General features: G+C 47.4%; 1 long non-coding RNA gene across 1 annotated transcript; it reads left to right on the plus strand.

Moving 5' to 3' along the window:
- The first annotated feature begins 287 nt into the window (after positions 1-287).
- LOC148123244 (uncharacterized) lies at positions 288-13,021 on the plus strand. The gene is made up of 3 exons (XR_015737335.1): positions 288-359; positions 3,044-3,122; positions 3,369-13,021. It is a non-coding gene; the product is annotated as an uncharacterized LOC148123244 (long non-coding RNA).
- Positions 13,022-18,466: the final 5,445 nt, after the last annotated feature.

Raw genomic sequence — 18,466 nt, forward strand, 5'->3', positions numbered from 1 at the left:
AGCACTGTCAACCGTGCTTCTCCTCTCAAGCAGAAACCTCAAAAAGACTGAGGGCTGACAGACCATGTATGTAGGTGATTCCCATGGAGGTGTCTCTGGGAAACACTCCCATCTAGTACCCCTAATTTAAGTGTTTCCAAGGATGCTTGGCACAGTTTGGGAGGGAATAAGGAGGGACCAAGCTGGGAAGTAACTGAGGCCATGATGCCCTTTGAGATTCCCAGAATGCAGTGAGGTGAGCCTTCTGTGATGTCACAGGTAAAGAAAGCCCTGCCCTAGGAACAGAAGTCTTCTTTGCCTGAAGACAACACAGTGTCCACCAAGGAGGGTTGGGATTCGAGGTCAGCCCAAATGTCTGGGTAAGTTTGGGCTGTTTTCTGGGAGGGACACTACCTGAAATTCAGCACATGAGTGACTCACTCAGTGTGAGGCACTTCTTCATTGGAACCTTAAATATGGAGACTAAACAGAGTGAGGGACTGGAAATGTTCCTGCCCGAGGATAGTTCATTCTAAGCTGGACAAGAAAGAGTAGGGATGAGAAGTCTCATAGCAGTGAGCCTAGCCCCCAAAGACCACAGGGAGAGAAACCCTCCTCTCACCAGAGACAGGGGCCTTGGAAGGAAGCTGTGTAGGCATCTCTGGATCAGGACTCCAGCTTGCAGCCTAGGTAAGGAAGGATGAACATTGCTGTTCACATGCCCACATTAGACCTTCACTCAGAGCTTGTCCAGAGAAGGGGAAAAAGCATCTAGGATACTGATGTCAGCTTCACTAAGGACGTCTGTCGTACCAATGTCTTCATTTGTACCCACAGCCGATACAATCTTTGAACAAACATTACTGTCACTGTCATAAGAAACATCATGGCAGACTCAACCCTCAGATTCTCTCCTTCTGGACATGGTTTTTACCTTCATGTGTGCTCATGTCTGCAGGTTTATATCCTAGGTACGAAATAACTTAGAGAGGACACTGAATGCTGTCCCATATCTTCCCTACCAATATATACATTGTTGTAAGAGTCAGGGTGATTTTATAGTCATACTTTGTTAATAACGATGACCTTACCACATGGACAGCCTTCTACTCTGCTGGCACAGTGTGCTCAGCACAATGTGGGAAAGAATGGTGGTTCCTCATGCTACACTCAGGCAGAGAGGAAGAAGCTGGACAGAGGTGTGGTCAGGTCTCTGTTACCTCATAAAATATCCAAGGAAAAGGCTGTGGTGTTGATGGGAGGAAACTCTGTGTCAACAAGTGTGGACTGGATTCCAGAAGAAATTGCAGGTATTCTGTGAGGTTTGAGGTATGTGGAGGGAGACATACTGCAGGACATCTGCGAATATGGCTTAATTAGATGCCACTGTGTTATACCGGGAAGTGGAGGATGAGAAAGGATATGAGGCACAATGTGGTTTTGAGGGTTCATTTTTTTAGTTCAGGTTTTCTCTGAGTAGCTTTGAAAACTGTCCTGGAAATAGATCTTACAGACCAGGCTGGCCTCAAATGCACAGAGATCCACCTGTCTGGGTGCTGGGATTGAAGGTGTGTGCCACCACTGCTCGGCCAAGGTGCATTTTAACAGGACCTGTGCCATAGCAGTAGAAATGATTTATCTATTGTGAGAGAAGCTGAGGCACTTGCCAAACAAGGATTCATGGAGATGACACCCACAACTCACCAGAGAATGAGGTCAAGAGATGACATCACCCAAACTGTATAACTGACTGATGCAGGATGAAGCCCGTGGTTGTGCTCTATGTCCTGGCAACTGTCAGCTATGACAGCCCATAGGGTCCAGGGCAGGTGGGAAATGCTTCACAGACTCCTACTGTACTCAAGGGACTTTGCGTCTTCCCAGCATTAATCTCCTCATTTCTAACTAGGGATTGTGGCCACTATGATTGAAGTTAGAGACAGAACAAGAAGCAGAACTAAAGCCATCTTCCTAACCCCAAACCCTGCCCACTATCGATATTTATATTTAAATGCTGTTATACCATGAATGATCTGGATATGTGTGTGTTCATATGTATATATATATATGAGGGCTTGTGCCTTCAGGTATTACAAGCATGCAAGTAGGTATAGGAGCAAAGACCTGAATGATGGTTACAGGAATCAATGCAGTTCTAGGTATCCTGATCTAACACACAGGAATCCTGGTAAGAAGCCAAAAGAGCAGTGAATAGAAGTCTGTTTGCAGAGTAACATGCCACACAAGATATCCAGGACAGAAACCTATACACAGCAGAAAGAAAAGGTCTAGAGATGACCTTGTCTAAGACTCAAGGGTAGAGACTACAGACGGTTAATGATCAACAGCGTACAGCAACAACTGTGACAATCCCTCAGTGGGCACGTGCAGCACAAGGAGGACAGGAAGAGCTTCACTGGGATTCTCTTAGGCTTCTCCAGATGTGTACTTGCCTGAAAATAACCATCTTTATTCAGGTCCTAGGCCTTCACTACTGGGCCATATGTAGTTATATCACACTCTCAATATCGACTTTTAAAACTTGTACATTTATTTAAGAAACTTGTGTGACTATATCTCTTACCTGTGCATGAATCTCTACATACATGTTCATGTGTGTGGCTGCTATGTTAGTTCTTTATTTCTACAAATCTACACCTGTACTTTTGAGAAAAGGTGAAATCAACAGAGGTAGCCACTACCTTTCTCAGAACTTCTGGTTCTACACTCCAACAGGAGGAAGCTCTGCTGTTATTCTGTTCTTCAGGGACTGACATTCTCAGAAGTCATCGACTACAATGAGAGGGTCATGTTTGGAAACTTCATGATATCCCGTTTCCTAGGCAATCCTACCTCAAGTTTTGTTAAGTGGTGGTGAGGGAACAGGTTACAGGGCAAATTTAACAGTCAGCTTGGTGTCCAGGATCTATCAGATGGCACAGTCCAATTCAGAGGACTATACAAATTTGCTGACAACCTTAGAATGAGAAATGATTGACTAAATATTATACATTGCACATTCTGGATGAGTTTGACTCATGGCCATTAAACTTGCTCCTGCCAGGTGTGAAGTCAACATGAGGAGGAGGACTGGATGGAACTTGTCCCCAAGACATGGTCAGAAATGGAGCCTGTCTACTTACGTAAGTACAAGGCCCAAAACCACATGTGTACAAGAGTAATGTATTACCTGTCTCTCCTCACTACATATTTCATCCTTCTATTCATATTAAGCATAATTTGTATCGTCTGGATGGTGGGGAATAGATGTCTGTGTTTGTGCATGTTTCCATGAGCATGGGTCAAGGCTATACCAGAAATGAACAGTTATTGTCCTCAATAACTATTCATATGCCTATTGTTTTGATGTTTCTCTTTCTCTGTTTCAGTGAAGGTAACCTGATATGAAGAATAATGTAAAATATTCATCTTTTACAATACATGCCTTTTCGGGATCAATTGCTTAGCCTCAGATGTCCAAGGCCCAAAGAAGGTAAGATGTGGGCCTGGGTCTAACCTGTACCCTGAAGAGGTCCGGGCCCAGTGAAGAAAAGTTGTGGGCCTGGGCCTAACCGGTACCCTGAAGAGACCCAGGCCTAGAAAGAAAAGTTGTGGGCCTGGGCCTAACCCGTACCCTCAAGTGAACCGGGCCAAGTGAAGAAAAGTTGTGGGCCTGGGCCTAACTCGTACCCTGATGAGGCCCAGGCCCAGTGAAGAAATGTTGTGGGCCTGGGCCTAACTTATACCCTGAAGAGGTCTGGGCCAAGTGAAGAAAAGTTGTGGGCCTGGGCCTAACCTGTACTCTGATGAGGCCAGGGCCCAGCGAAGAAAAGTTGTGGGCCTGGGCCTAACCCGTAAAATGAAGTGACCTGGGCCCAGTGAAGAAAAGTTGTAGGCCTGAGCCTTACCCGTACACTGATGAGGCCCGGGCCCAGTAAAGAAAAGTTGTGGGCCAGAGACTAACCTGTACCCTGATAAGGCCCGGGCCCAGTTAAGAAGAGTTGTGGGCCTGGGCCTAACCTATACCCTGAAGAGGCCTGTGCCAAGTGAAGAAAAGTTGTGGGCCTGGGCGTAACCCATACCCTGAAGTAGCCCAGGCCCAGTGAAGAAAAGTTGTTGGCCTGGGCCAAACCTGTACACTGGTGAGGCCCAGGCCCAGAGAAGAAAAGTTGTGGGCCTGAGCCTAACCAGTACCATGAAGAAGCCCGGCCCCAGTGAAGAAAAGTTGTGAGCCTGGGCCTAACCCGTACCCTGAAGTGGCCCGGGCACAGGGAAGAAAAGTTGTGGACCTGGACCTATTCCGAACCCTGAAGAGGCCAGGGCCCAGTGAAGAAATGATATGGGCCTGGGCCAAACTTGTACCCTGATGAGGCCAGGGCCCAGTAAAGAAAAGTTGTGGACCGGGGCCTATTGAAAACCCTGAAGAAGCCCAGGCCCAGTGAAGAAGAATTGTGGGTCTGGGCCTAACCTGTACCCTGATGAGGCCTGGGCCCAGTGAAGAGAAGTTGTGGGCCTTGGCCTTATCTGTACCCCGAAGAAGTCCGGGCCCAGTAAACAAAAGTTGTGGGCCTGGACCTAACCCATAACCTGATGAGGCCCGGGCCCAGTGATGAAAAGTTGTCAGCCTGGGCCTAACCCGTACCCTGAAGAGGCCTGGGCCCAGTGAAGAAAAGTTGTGGGCCTGAGTTTAACCTATACTCTAATGAGGCCCGGGCCCAGTGAAGAAAAGTTGTGGGCCTGGGCCTAACCTGTACCCTGATGAGGCCCGGGCCCAGTGAAGAAGAGTTGAGGGCCTGGGCCTAACACGTACAATGAAGAGGCCTGGGCCCAGAGAAGAAAAGTTTTCGGCCTGGGCCTAACCTGTATTCTGATGAGGCCTTGGCACAGTGAAGAAAAGTTGTGAGCCTGGGTCTAACCTGTACCCTGAAGAGGCCCGGCCCCAGTGAAGAAAAGTTGTGAGCCTGGGCCTTAACCGTACCCTGAAGAAGTCCGGGCCCAGTGAAGGAAAGTTGTGGGCCTGGGCCTAACCCGTACCCTAAAGTGGCCCGGGTCCAGGGAAGAAAAGTTGTGAACCTGGGCCTATTGCAAACCCTGAAGAGGCCTGAGCCCAGTGAAGATAAGTTTTGGGCCTGGTCCTGACCTGTACTCTGATGAGGTCCGGGCCCAGCAAAGAAATGTTGTGGGTCTGAGCCTAACCTGTACCCTGATGAGGCCCGGGCCCAGTGAAGAAAAGTTGTGGGCCTGGGCCTAACCCATACCCTGAAGTGGCCCAGGCCCAGTGAAGAAAAGTTGTGGGCCTGGGCCTAACCCATACCCTCAAGTGACCCAGGCCCAGTGAAGAAGAGTTGTGGGCCTGGGCCTAACCTGTACCCTGATGAGACCTGGGCCCAGTGAAGAAAAGTTTGGGCCTAAGCCTAACCCGTACCCTGACGTGGCCCGGCCGAATGAAGAAAAGTTGTGGGCCTGGGCCTTATCCGTACCCCGAAGAAGTCCGGGCCCAGTGAAGAAAAGTTGTAGGCCTGGGCCTAACCTGTATCCAGATGAGGCCTGGGCCCAGTCAAGAAAAGTTGTGGGCCTGGGCTAACCCGTACCCTGAAGTGGCCCGGGCCCAGTGAAGAAAAGTAGTGGGCCTGGGACTAACCTGTACCCTGATTTGACCCGGGCCCAGTGAAGAAAGGTTGTCGGCCTGGGAATAAAAAATAACCTCAAGTGACCCAGGCCCAGTGAAGAAGAATTGTGGGCCTGGGCCTAACCCGTACCCTGAAGAGGCCTGGGACCAGTGAAGAAAAGTTGTGGGCCTGGGCCTAACACGTACCCTCAAGTGACCCGGGCTCAGTGAAGAAAAGTTGTGGCCTGGACCTATTCCGAACCCTGAAGAGGCCCGGGCCCAGTGAAGAAATGATATGGACCTGGATCAAACCTGTACCCTGATAAGGCCAGGGCCCAGTAAAGAAAAGTTGTGGACCCGGGCCTACTGCAAACCCTGAATATGCCCAGGCCCAGTGAAGAATTGTGGGCCTGGGCCTAACCTGTACCCTGATGAGGTCTGGGTCCAGTGAAAAGAAGTTGTGGGCCTTGGCCTTACCCGTAACCCGAAGAAGTCCGGGCCCAGTGAAGAAAAGTTGTGGGTCTGGGCCTAACACATACCCGGATGAGGCCAGGGCCCAGTAAAGAAAGTTGTGGACCTGGGTCTATTCCAAACCCTGAAGAGCCCTGGGCCCTGTGAGGATCAGTTGTGTACCTGGGCCTAAACTGTACTCTGATGAGGCCCGGGCCCAGTGATGAAAAGTTGTCGGCCTGGGCCTAACCCGTACCCTGAAGTGGCCTGGGCCCAGTGAAAAAGAGTTGTGTGCCTGGTCCTTACTCGTACCCTGAAGAGGCCAGGGCCCAGTGAAGAAAAGTTGCGGGCCTGGGCTTAACCTGTACCCTGATGAGGCCCGGGCCCAGTGAAGAAAAGTTGTGGGCCTGGGCCTAACACATACCCTCAAGTGACCCAGGCCCAGTGAAGAAGAGTTGAGGGCCTGGGCCTAACCTGTACCATGAAGAGGCCTGGGCCCAGTGAAGAGAAATTGTGGGCCTTGGCCTTACCTGTACCCTGAAAAAGTCTGGGCCCAGTGAAGAAAAGTTGTGGGTCTGAGCCTAACACATACCCTGATGAGGCCAGGGCCCAGTAAAGAAAATAGTGGACCTGGGTTTATTCCAAACCCTGAAGAGTCCTGGTCCCTGTGAAGATAAGTTGTGTACCTGGGCCTAACCTGTACTCTGATGAGGCCTGGGCCCAGTGATGAAAAGTTGTCGGACTGGGCCTAACCCGTACCCTGAAGTGGCCTGGGCCCAGTGAAAACGAGTTGTGTGACTGGTCCTTACTCGTACCCTGAAGAGGCCTGGGCCCAGTGAAGAGAAGTTGTGGGCCCGTGCTTAACCTGTATCCTGATGAGGCCCGGGCCCAGTGAAGAAAAGTTGAGGGCCTGGGCCTAATCCATACCCTCAAGTGACCCAGACCCAGTGAAGAAGAGTTGAGGGCCTGGGCCTAACCCGTACCCTGAAGTGGCCCGGGCCCAGTGAAGAAAAGTTGTGGGCCTGGGCCTAACCTCTATCCTGATGAGGCCTGGGCCCAGTGAGGAAGAGTTGTGGGCCTGGGCCTAACCCGTACCCTAAGTGGCCCGGGCCCAGTGAGGAAAAGTTGTTGGCCTGGGCATTACCCGTATCCTGATGAGGCCTGGGCCCAGTGAAGAAAAGTTGTGGGCCTGGGCCTAACCTGTACCCTCAAGTGAACTGGGCCCAGTGAAGAAAAGTTGTGGGCCTGGGCCTCACCCATACCCTCAAGTGAACCAGGCCCAGTGAAGAAGAATTGTGGGCCTGGGCCTAACCCGTACCCTGAAGAGTCCTGGGCCCAGTGAAGAAAATTTGTGGGCCTGGGCCTAATCTGTACCCTGATGTGGCCTGGGCCAAGTGAAGAAATGTTGTGGACCTGGGCCTAACCCGTACCCTGAAGTGGCCCGGGCTCAGGGAAAAAAAGTTGTGGACTTGGGCCTATTCCAAACCCTGAAGAGGCCATGGCCCAGTGAAGAAAAGTTGTCGGCCTGGGCCTAACCCGTACCCTGAAGTGGCCTGGGCCCAGTGAAAAAGAGTTGTGTGCCTGGTCCTTACTCGTACTCTGATGAGGCCCGGGCCCAGTAAAGAAAAGTTGTGGACCTGGGCCTATTGCAAACCCTGAAGAGGCCAGGGCCCAATGAAGATAAGTTGTGGGACTGGGCCTGACCTGTACTCTGAGGAGGCCCGGGCCCAGCAAAGAAAAGTTGTGGGCCTGGGCCTAACCTATACCCTGATGAGGCCCGGGCCCAGTGAAGAAAAGTTGTGGGCCTGGGCCTAACCCCTACCTGAAGTGGCCCGGGCCCAGTGAAGAAAAGTTGTGGGCCTGGGCCTTACCCGTACCCCGAAGAACTCTTGGCCCAGTGAAGAAAAGTTGTTGGTCTGGGCCTAACACATACCCTGATGAGTCCAGGGCCCAGTAAAGAAAGTTGTAGACCTGGGTCTATTCCAAACCCTGAAGAGCCCTGGGCCCTGTGAAGATAAGCTGTGGGCCTGGACCTAACCTGTACTCTGATGAGGCCCGGGCCCAGCGAAGAGAAGTCGTGGGCCTGGACCTAACCCATACTCTGATGAGGCCTGGGCCCAGTGAAGAAAACTTGTGGGCCTGGGCCTAACCCATACCCTCAAGTGACCCAGGCCCAGTGAAGAAGAGTTGAGGGCCTGGGCCTAACCTGTACCCTGATCAAGCCCGGGCCCAGTGAAGAAAAGTTTTGGGCCTGGGCCTAACCCATACCCTCAAGTGACCCAGGCCCGGTGAAGAAGAGTTGAGGGCCTGGGCCTAACCCATACCCTGAAGAGACCTGGGCCCAGTGAAGAAATGTTGTGGGCCTGGGACTAACCTGTATCTGTTTGAGGCCTGGGCCCAATGAAAAAAAGTTGTGGGCCTGGGCCTAACCCGTACCCTGAAGTGGCCCAGGCCCAGTGAAGAAAAGTTGTGGGCCTGGGCCTAACCCATACCCTCAAGTGACCCAGGCCCAGTGAAGAAGAATTGTGGGCCTGGGCCTAACCCGTACCCTGAAGAGTCCTGGGCCCAGTGAAGAAAAGTTGAGGGCCTGGGCCTAATCTGTACCCTGATGAGGCCTGGGCCCAGTGAAGAAATGTTGTGGGCCTGGGCCTAACCTGTACCCTGATGAGGTCAAGGCCCAGTAAAGAAAAGTTGTGGACCTGGGCCTATTGCAAACCCTGAAGAGGCCTGGGCCCTGTGAAGTTAAGTTGTGGGCCTGGGCCTGACCTGTACTCTGAGGAGGCCCGGGCCCAGCAAAGAAAAGTTGTGGGCCTGGGCCTAACCTGTACCCTGAAGTGGCCCGGGCCCAGTGAAGAATAGTTGTGGGCCTCGGCCTAACCCGTTCCCTGAAGAGGTCCAGGCCCATTGAAGAAAAGTTGTGCGCCGGGGCTAACCGGTACACTGAAGAGACCCGATCCCAGAATGAAAAGTTGTGGGCCTGGGAGTAACCCATACTCTCTAGTGCCCTTGGTCTAGTGAAGAAGAGTTATGGGCCTGGGCCTAACCCATATCCTGAAGAGGCCTGGGCCCATTGAAGAAAAGTTATGGGCCTGGGCCTAAGCTTTTACAATGTATGGGCCTGGACCTGAAGAATTACAGTGTTGGGCCTCAGCCTAATATTTACCCTGAAGAGGTCTGTACTCAGTGATGAATTGTGGGCCCGGGTCAATGCTACCCTGAAAAAGCATGGGCCCAATGAAGTTGATAATTGTGCCTGGCCTATCAATTACTCTGAAGAGTCCTGGGCCCCAATAATATTTGTGCCTAGGCTTAAGCCTTACCTTTAAGAGGCCTTGGATGAACTAAAGGGAGTTTTGTACTTGGGCTTAGTTCTGACATTAAGGAGTCCTGGGCCCAATGAAGAAGACATGTGGCCTTTGGCCCAATCCTTTCCCTTAATTGGTCTGGTATTAATGATGAAGAACTGGGCCTGGTCCTACCCATGACCCTGAAGAGGGTCAGACCAAAACAAGAAGAGATGTGGGCCTGGGCCATTCCCAAACCCTGAATAGGCTTAGGATCAAGAAAGATGAGATGTGGATTCCCTAACACTGAAGAGACTTGTGACCAAAGAAAGGATCGATGGGAACCTGGGCTGTTCTGTAACACTGAAGATGTTTTGGCCCTAATAAGAGAAGATGTGGGCCTGACACATCTTTATCCATGAAGAGGCTTGAGCCCAGATTACAAAGTTATGTTGGTCTGAGCCTATCATTCATACTGAAGAGGGCTTGGCGTTAAGAAGCAAAATATGGCCCTGTGACTGTATCAAACTTGAAGAGACCCAGCCCAAATGAAGGGATGTGGGCCTGGGTCATTCACTAAGCCTAAAGAGCTCCTGTCCTTAGTAAAGGAGAAATGTGGGGCTTGGCCTACTTTTATCCATGTAGAGACCTAGGACCATCAAAGAAAATCTATGGGCCAGGCTCTATTGCTAAACATGAAGAATCCCAGCCCCCAAATAGTAGAGATTTGGGTCTGGGTGAATCCCTAATCCTGAAGAAGCTTAGGCCCAAATAAAAGGAGAGATCTGGGCCTGGGCCCATCTCAAAAGCTAAAGACTTTTGGGTCTAAAAAAAGAGCTTAGGATCTGTGTCTATATCTTATGCTGCAGAGTCCAGGGCCCAAAGCAAGATGAGATGAGGCTGAGGGCCTCTCCATGAATATGAAGAGTCCTAAGCCCAAAGAAGAAGAGATGTGTGCTTGGGGTTATACCTGACCCTCAACAATAATGGGCCCAGAGCATCAAGACATTTGGGAAAATACAAAACGTGCAAAGGCCAAAAGAATCAAACACACAGGACTGTGCCCATGGTGTATCACAACCAGAAGTATCTTGGGCCTAGATCAAACAGAGCCCTGGGACAACTGGCCCAGATTCATTCTCTCCCAATAAGCCCTGGACATAAAGAAGAGGGACAAAGCCAAAACTAAAGAGAATCAACACTGTGTTTAGACCATGTACCACGAGCCTCACTGGTCCTAGGCCTCATTTTCAGCTCTTTTATAACCAGCTAAGACACCAATGCAGAGACATCCCAGCTTGTCCATCCAGAATCATGGCCTTGACTACACTACTCTCTTTCTGAGCACTTGTGGAAACTGACATCCTCAAAATTAGGTGTGTGGATCACACACATACATGCTTTATTCAATGCTGACCACATCCTCAACACATGTCAGCAAGTATGAACCGCTGCTGTGATGTGTCAAGGCCTATATTGAAATCATATATCAATATAGACATAGCATAAAAAAGAGTGTCGTACTGTGCCCTCTAGCTGTCTGAGACATCATCTTACCTTGAATTAAAGAGTTCTTAAAACTGTACTGGAAAACCTTTTCTTACTTAAATACACCCACCTCAATCACCTCCTTATGTGTTCTAGAGACAATTCTTAGGTTGCACATAACTGTAAGAAAATAGAAAATAATCCTATTCATTTAGACTTTTGTCATTGATGTCTGCTTACAATTACATATTAACAAAATAAATAGCCAAGGAAAAATGAAAAAAAAAAAATAAAGAGTTCTTAAACTGATTTCTTTAGGAATGAACAGTTCTCAAATGTAATTCACGCAACAGCCTGTTTTGTTTTCTAAGAATTGTCGACTAATGCAAATTTGGTCTTGTTCTGAGTAACTGACTCCTGGCCACGTTATATCTTTCAAGATTCAGAACTTGGTGACATAATTACTAATCTAGGAGCAAGGCCATGAACAGACCTCAAAGGAAATCTGTCCACTCCTGAACCACAAGTATTCCGCGCGATCATCTTCAAGGCTGTATGGGCCGCACCCTTGCTCTGTGCATTCCAGGACAAAATCCCACCACAGAGGAGCCAGGCCTTAAGGGGACCAAACCTCATCTCAATGATCAAAGGAAATGAAACCCAATAACCATGACCAGGACTGAAGCCAAGCATTATCTTCATGTCAATTTAGTTTGTTGGACACACCGTAGCCTCATTTGTGACCCAGGCCATGCCATGTTCACCAAGACAACTGGAATCTTCACCAGTGACTGACATCGGATCATAAGCCATGAACTCTGATCCAGAAGAAGTTCATCTTAAAGCTTCTTTTGGTTCTATTCTGGCTTGTGGGTTCTATTTGTGATTGTACCAACACAGGCAAAATTCTCATACATATGTCAAGGCAACCGCATGGCTTTGAAATAATCTGGACCACACATGAAGGTCAGATGACAGGAACACAGCTTGGAGTGATGAGTGGGCGGGCCACACCCAGGAAATCCTCTGTGTCCAGGTCAAGAACAACAGCATGACCTTGGGTCTGACCTAGGATATGTACTACTACAGTAATGCCTACACACTATAACACCATGAGTTGGTTGTCTGAAGAATGAGAAAAGGATAAAGGCCATAGACTGACATCAAGGGGTCCTGCCAGATTCCTGATTACTTGTAAATCAGGTCAAGATTAAATTTTAGAGTGTGTGGGCCACACCCTCTCTTTACAAGACCAAGTACTTTGCTGACAGTAAGGGAGCCAGGACCACAAACCATGGCCTTGAATGTGATAAGGATCCACTCTCCTTAATGATCAAAAACATGGTAATAACTTAATATCAAGTTATTACATGGCACATGGCCCTATACTGACTTTAACTGGTTTTACCCAAGGCTAGACTCTGTTCACCAAACACATTAAATGCAAAAAGAAGGCTTCCTGAGTGGATGACAGATCCCAAATTGATAGCAATGTGGGCTGTGGCTCACTTTCACCAAGAAACCTGTGTCAAATTTGAAATCTCTCCATCAAATCCAGGAGTATGCTCAACATGGTGGACCTAGGACCACAAAACATGGCCTTCATCATGTATGGGATACACCAGAGAAACAATCTGGGCAGAGAAACAATTTGGCAAGATGAGTGTGCGGGCCGCATCCACGAGCCATTATATGCCCCCCTGTCTCCAACAGCTCCAGGACAAGTGATTGTGTTTGTGTTGGCCAACACCACAGCCTCAGAGAAAAATGGAACCACCACAACGACCAGAGTTGGTTTTGTGGTATATGACATCAGCCTCACAGACTTCCAGACTGTGGTCCAAATCTTCATTTCCTCATATATCAGGTTCCCTACCTTCTCATTGCTGACTTTGGCTATCAGCCTGACCTGATTAGAAACATTAAGAAAGCCATTGGATTTTGAATGTCATTACCCAGGACTAAGCTTTAATAAAAATGCACACTGAAAAATGCTGAAGTTCCTCCTCTGGAGGCATGCTTGGTGGCATGCTCAAAGACTAGACATGCATTCCCACGTTTGTTCACAGGAGCCTATCTAGAAGACGACAGAATTATAACCCGATGACTATGGATCTCTCATACGTCTAAAGCCTTGCAGTCATCAGTCTTACTGCAAGTGTCTTTCCTACTGTTTTGTACATAGTTCTGAATAAATATGTTATCAATGCTATCATGGTTGATCTTGAAATGTCTATTTGGCCCTTTCCTTTTCCTCAAGATAGATGAACTTCCATCCATGGTTTTCAACTTTTCCATTTGCAGGAGTCACTTAAAAAATTGTGTGAAAGGGGCCAAGTAGGCAAGATTCCTCATCTAGCTGTAAAATCACTGTAATTTGGAGGAGCAGCTCCCAACCACATCTGGTGGCAAAATCTGATTAGTTGCCGAGGAAGGTCTGGGAGGCAGAGGAGTAACTGAAGGTTCAGTGTGGATCACAGGACACCAGCATCTGGAAACTGTCCTGCAGTGAGACTCCACGTGAGGATGAATGGACTCCCCCTGATGTCCTCTGCATGGTGCCCCAACATAGTCAGATACAGTTCAAGTCAGAGGAACAGTAAAATGTGCTCTGCTCCTTCAATTAGAGATGCTAGAGGCTGACCTGTTGCATCTCTGGACTTGCCCCTCATGATCTTTGGAAGCACAGGTTGCAGATTTGCTGGTGTGTTCCATATTGATTGTGATAGACACAGTGAGGCTGACTCCTAGAAATGACACGGAATCCACACCCACAAAACCACAAAATGTGGGAGTCAAAATGAGACGGAAAGAAGGGCCATCCCACTGGACAGGCTTTTGTGGGTGGGAGAAACCTCATGGGGACTCAACCCAACACAAAGAGCTGTAGGCAACTGAGGGTTGCTGATAAAGGAGAATTAGCTGTCCCTAGACATGAGTCCTCTACCTGGTTATCCAATACCTAGTATTCAGACCTGACAACTATACATGCAAGCTTCACTAAACAGGCACAGCCTATTGGAGTCATACATTCATGCTTTTTTCCAAAAAATATGTATCAATAAGAAAAAAACATTTGAGGGAAAGAGAACAAAAAAGATGAGAGTTAGTACAAGAAGGATAGTGAAACGGTGAGGTTTTATTTCATTTTACAAATGATAAATGTAAAGTTTAGGAACTATTTAATGGGAAACTTTGGCTGGATTAGATACTGAATACTGTAGCATTTATGCAGTGAAACAGATTTCCTATGTGTAGGTATTGGATGTCAACACTCTTGTCTCCACACCTAGATCTCTCTTCTTCCAAGGAGACACAAACACAGACATTGCAGCACCATGTTGGACACGTGGGTTCTATGGAGACAGGGAGAGCCATCTTGGGCCTTTAAAACAGCTGACATCCAGGGCATAATGCTCTATCTTATCCTACAGCCTCCTCTACCCGCACATTTCCCCAAGCCCATCTCTCATTAAATCAGTCCCTACTATGCTCCTGCATCTGGAAGGAAAGCAGCACAGTAGGGAGGACTACAAGCACACTCAGATTCTCACTGGAGCAGCAGAACCCTGGACGGCCTTTTGTTTCAGATTCAAACAAGGTACCTGAGTGAGTCAGACTCCAGAACACCAGGAGTTAACTTATAAACATATCTTTCAGTTTCCTATTTGTATTTAGATATACACACAACTATTTTCCCACACCTCAAATACACTTACTATGCTGTTGTATTATCTACATAAAAACTAAGCCATTTTCACTTTTTATGCAAATGAATTGAATGTCTACATAAAAACTAAGCCATTTTCACTTTTTATGCAAATGAATTGAATAGCTGGTCCACGTCAGGAATTAAACTCCTGAGATATATGTCATTCACTCAGGGAAAAACAACGAAATGAGAAGCTCTGGGTACATAAAGAACTTGTTTATATTGTTACAAGCAAAGTTCCATCCATTCCCTGCGAGCCCAAACCATAGAAGAATTCTTAAAAAGTGGTTTTCTGTATCCAGAACAGCAGCCTTTTCATTCAATAACTATTTTGCCAGTATCTAATATCTGGTTTGATATTTGACACCAGGTCAGGTATTGCCACATGGGCATTCTTGGCCTTGAGCTCACATCTCTCCTTTCTCTGTCTCTCAAGTTATGAGATCCACAGCTCATCACATTAACACACAAGGCTTGCAGTCTTCACACCTGACCCCAATGTGGAGGCTTTTCAATGGTTCTGCAATGACAAGGAGGGTCAAGAACAAGTGGAATACACCGATACATCTTGAACCAAGCTCCTCTGCCTATTTACCTAAAGGTTACATTGATGAGCATTACTTATGTTGTATACAGAAGCAAAGTGTCAAATAGCAAGAATATTAACTAAATTTCACATAATATCAATGAAAATTAACCTTGTACATTTCTACCTTACATAAGGAAACAGCTTTAAAAATCACTTTGTAAATACTCTTTTTACCTACATTTTCTGTAAGCATGCTGATTCTGCAAGGAAGAATGGCCTCTATTTGTAATTTTGCAAATCTCATCACCAGGGAATACTTCTTAGAACACTGTGGCATTGACTTTCTGCTCTTGCTGTGCCTAGGATGTCTCACCTGAATCAACACAGGTGTCAACAGCCACACATTAGTGCTGAAATGCAACACTCTGCAACATAAGGCACATGGGGGAGAGAAAAGTAATAACGGATCTTCTCCTTTTCTTCTTCTTTTATATTTTTCCATTCAAATATTTACACTTCTTTTCCTCCTCCCAATCCCCTCCCGCTCCCCCACAACCCCTCCTCCTTCTCCCTCCCTGCTTAAGAGAGAGCAGGGAACCCTGCCCTGTGGGAAGTCCAAGGCCCTCCCCACTACATCCAGGCCAGGGAGCTGTACACCCATATAGACTAGGGTCCCAAAAAGCTAGAACATGCCATAAAAACAAGTCCCAGTGCCTTTATCGATGGCTTCTCAGTCAGCCCGCATTGTCAGCCACAATCAGAGAGTCTGGTTTGATCCCATGCTCATTCCGACCCAGTCCAGCTGGATTTGGTGAGCTCCCATTAAAACAGGCACACTGCCTCAGTTGATGGACCAACCCCTCGCGGTCCTTACTTCCTTGCTCATCTTCTCCCTCCTTCTGCCTTTCAACTGGACCTTGGGAGCTCAGTCCATTGCTCTGATGAGGGTCTCTGTCTCTATCTCCATCTGTCACCAGACGAAGATTCTTTGGTGATATTCGAGATAATCATCAGCATGAGAGTGGGGCAAGGCCAGTTCAGGCACCCTCTCCTCTGCTGCCGAAGGACCTAGCAGGGGACATCCCTGTGGATACCTGGGATCTCCTCTAGAGCCAAGTCTCTTGCCAACCCTAAAAAGGATCCCTTAATGTAGGTATCTTATTCTCTGCTCCTATATCAGCCCTCCCTCTATCTCCACCCTCCCACTGCCCCAAGTTCTTGCCAGCCCTTCCCTTCTCTCTTCTGACTCCCCGCTCCCCTTCATCCAACCTCACCCCCAACCCTGCCCCCACCCCCATGCTCACAACTTTGGCCCGGCAATCTAGATTGCTTCCAATTTCCAGGAGGATCTATATATGTTTTTCTTTGGGTTCCCCTTGTTGTTTGACTTCTCTGGGCTTGTGAACTATAGGCTTAATGTCCTTGGTTTATGGCGAGAGTCCACAAATGAGTGAGTACATACCATATTCATGTTTTTGGGTCTGGGTTATCTCACTTAGGATAGTGTTTTCTATTTCCATCCATTTGCATGCAAAATACAATACTGAGGGGATGAAGAGCTTGCTACAATACTGAGGTATCAAGAGCTTGCTACAACACTGAGGGGACCGAGAGAAAGGACCAAGAGAGTCCAACAGTAGAGAAGACCAAGAGAGTAGGCTTAGAGACTTCACACGCTTCCTGAGACACAGACATTGACAGTACATAGCAGAAAAAGAAAAATTCCCAAACCTTCAGACAGCCACTGCAAGGATTGAACCAAGGTAATCAAATGTTGGCCCCATTTGAAAGAAGAGATGGAAAGGTGCCAATACAAGAATTCATACAACCACCTAAAAACCAACATGGTAACACTAGAACCCAGTGGTCACACAACAGGAAGACTTGATCGTGAAAAAGAGAAGAAGAAGAAGAAGAAGAAGAAGAAGAAGAAGAAGAAGAAGAAGGAGAAGGAGAAGGAGAAGGAGAAGGAGAAGGAGAAGGAGAAGGAGAAGAAGAAGAAAGAAGAAGAAGAAGAAAAAGAAGAAGGGAGGAGGAGAATGAAAAGGAGGAGAAGGGGGGAGAGTGGATTGGGAGGGGGTGGAGAAGGAGGAGAAGGAGAAAACAAAGAAGATAAAAAGAAAAAAGACAAACACTTTAAGTGCAACTTTATGAAAATAATGGAGACCTTTAAGGAAGAAATGAAAAATTCTGTGTCCTGCAGAATGTCTAGCAGACTCTTTCATAAAGCAGGTAGATTGATTGATTCATTGACTGATTGATTGATAGAGAAAAGTACCGTCTTTCTACAAAGGCCAGCTCATATAAATAACATGACTTTTCAGTGAAAACCCCAAGACAATTTCACACCATCCAACAAAGAAACCCCCAAGTAAGTTGATTATTGTAGGGAGTAAAGGTTCATTCAAATTTGAAAACGAAGACTTTGCAAGGTTAGTATAAACTAAGACCAAGCAAGAGCATCAGACCCTCACTGCACATGTGCACTGACACCATTTGCAACAGGGGCTGTGAACTTGGAGGAAGAATGGTCAAGTTTGCCTTTTCCAGTGTTGCTTGACAATGATTGTTACGTAGCCAACTGTATCTGTGCTTGACTGGTAACCATTGAGTTGTTTCTTTGACCTGGAGTTTGGTCTGGGTTGGTGACTTTTTTGGTTCTGACTATGTTTTTTTTTTCCAAGATAGGGTTTCTCTGAAGCTTTTGGAGCCTGTCTTGTAACTAGCTGATGTAAACCAGGATAGTCTTGAACTAACAGGGATTCTCCTGCCTCTGCCTCCCGAGTGCTGGGATTAAAGGTATGCACCACAACTTCCCAGCTTTGGTTCTAACTATGTTTATGTTAATGAAATATAGTTAAACAGAGGTGATTCAGGAGAAAGGTGAAGACAGAGATGTTGTCCAAATTAAGGATTCTCTGATGCCATCAAAAATGACATGAAATCCCCTTGGGGTTCTGTGAATTCCCATGTCATGATAAGGAGCATAAAGATAAGAAACACCACCAGGAAGAAGAAATTTGATAAGGATCATATGGATAAGGAACACCAGTAAGAGGGCTTGGAAGCTAAGGATGGGGGTCAGGCATGAAGAATTTGACTGATGGGATATGGGAGAAATCCACCTTTCCTGGATCCATTTAGAACACCAGGAGTTGGAGAACCCAGCTATGCTTTCTACACTGCAGGCTCTTTGGCATCTGAGAGATCTGCGAGGGATCCAGCATCCAGGTCATATTCCTGGGTGTAAGTATTAGACCAAAGCTCCAGTAGGTTTGCTGTCACCCTATAATCCACTTATTGGCTACAACAGTGTTACCTAACAACAGGTAGAGAAATGGACTTGAATTTCCATGTATACAATAATAAATTATCAACATGTAGATGATGATAGAGAGATCAGACGCTTAAAAAAA

Source organism: Myodes glareolus, chromosome 1, assembly GCF_982192425.1.
Source record: "Myodes glareolus chromosome 1, mMyoGla1.1, whole genome shotgun sequence".
Taxonomy (NCBI): Eukaryota; Metazoa; Chordata; class Mammalia; order Rodentia; family Cricetidae; genus Myodes; species Myodes glareolus.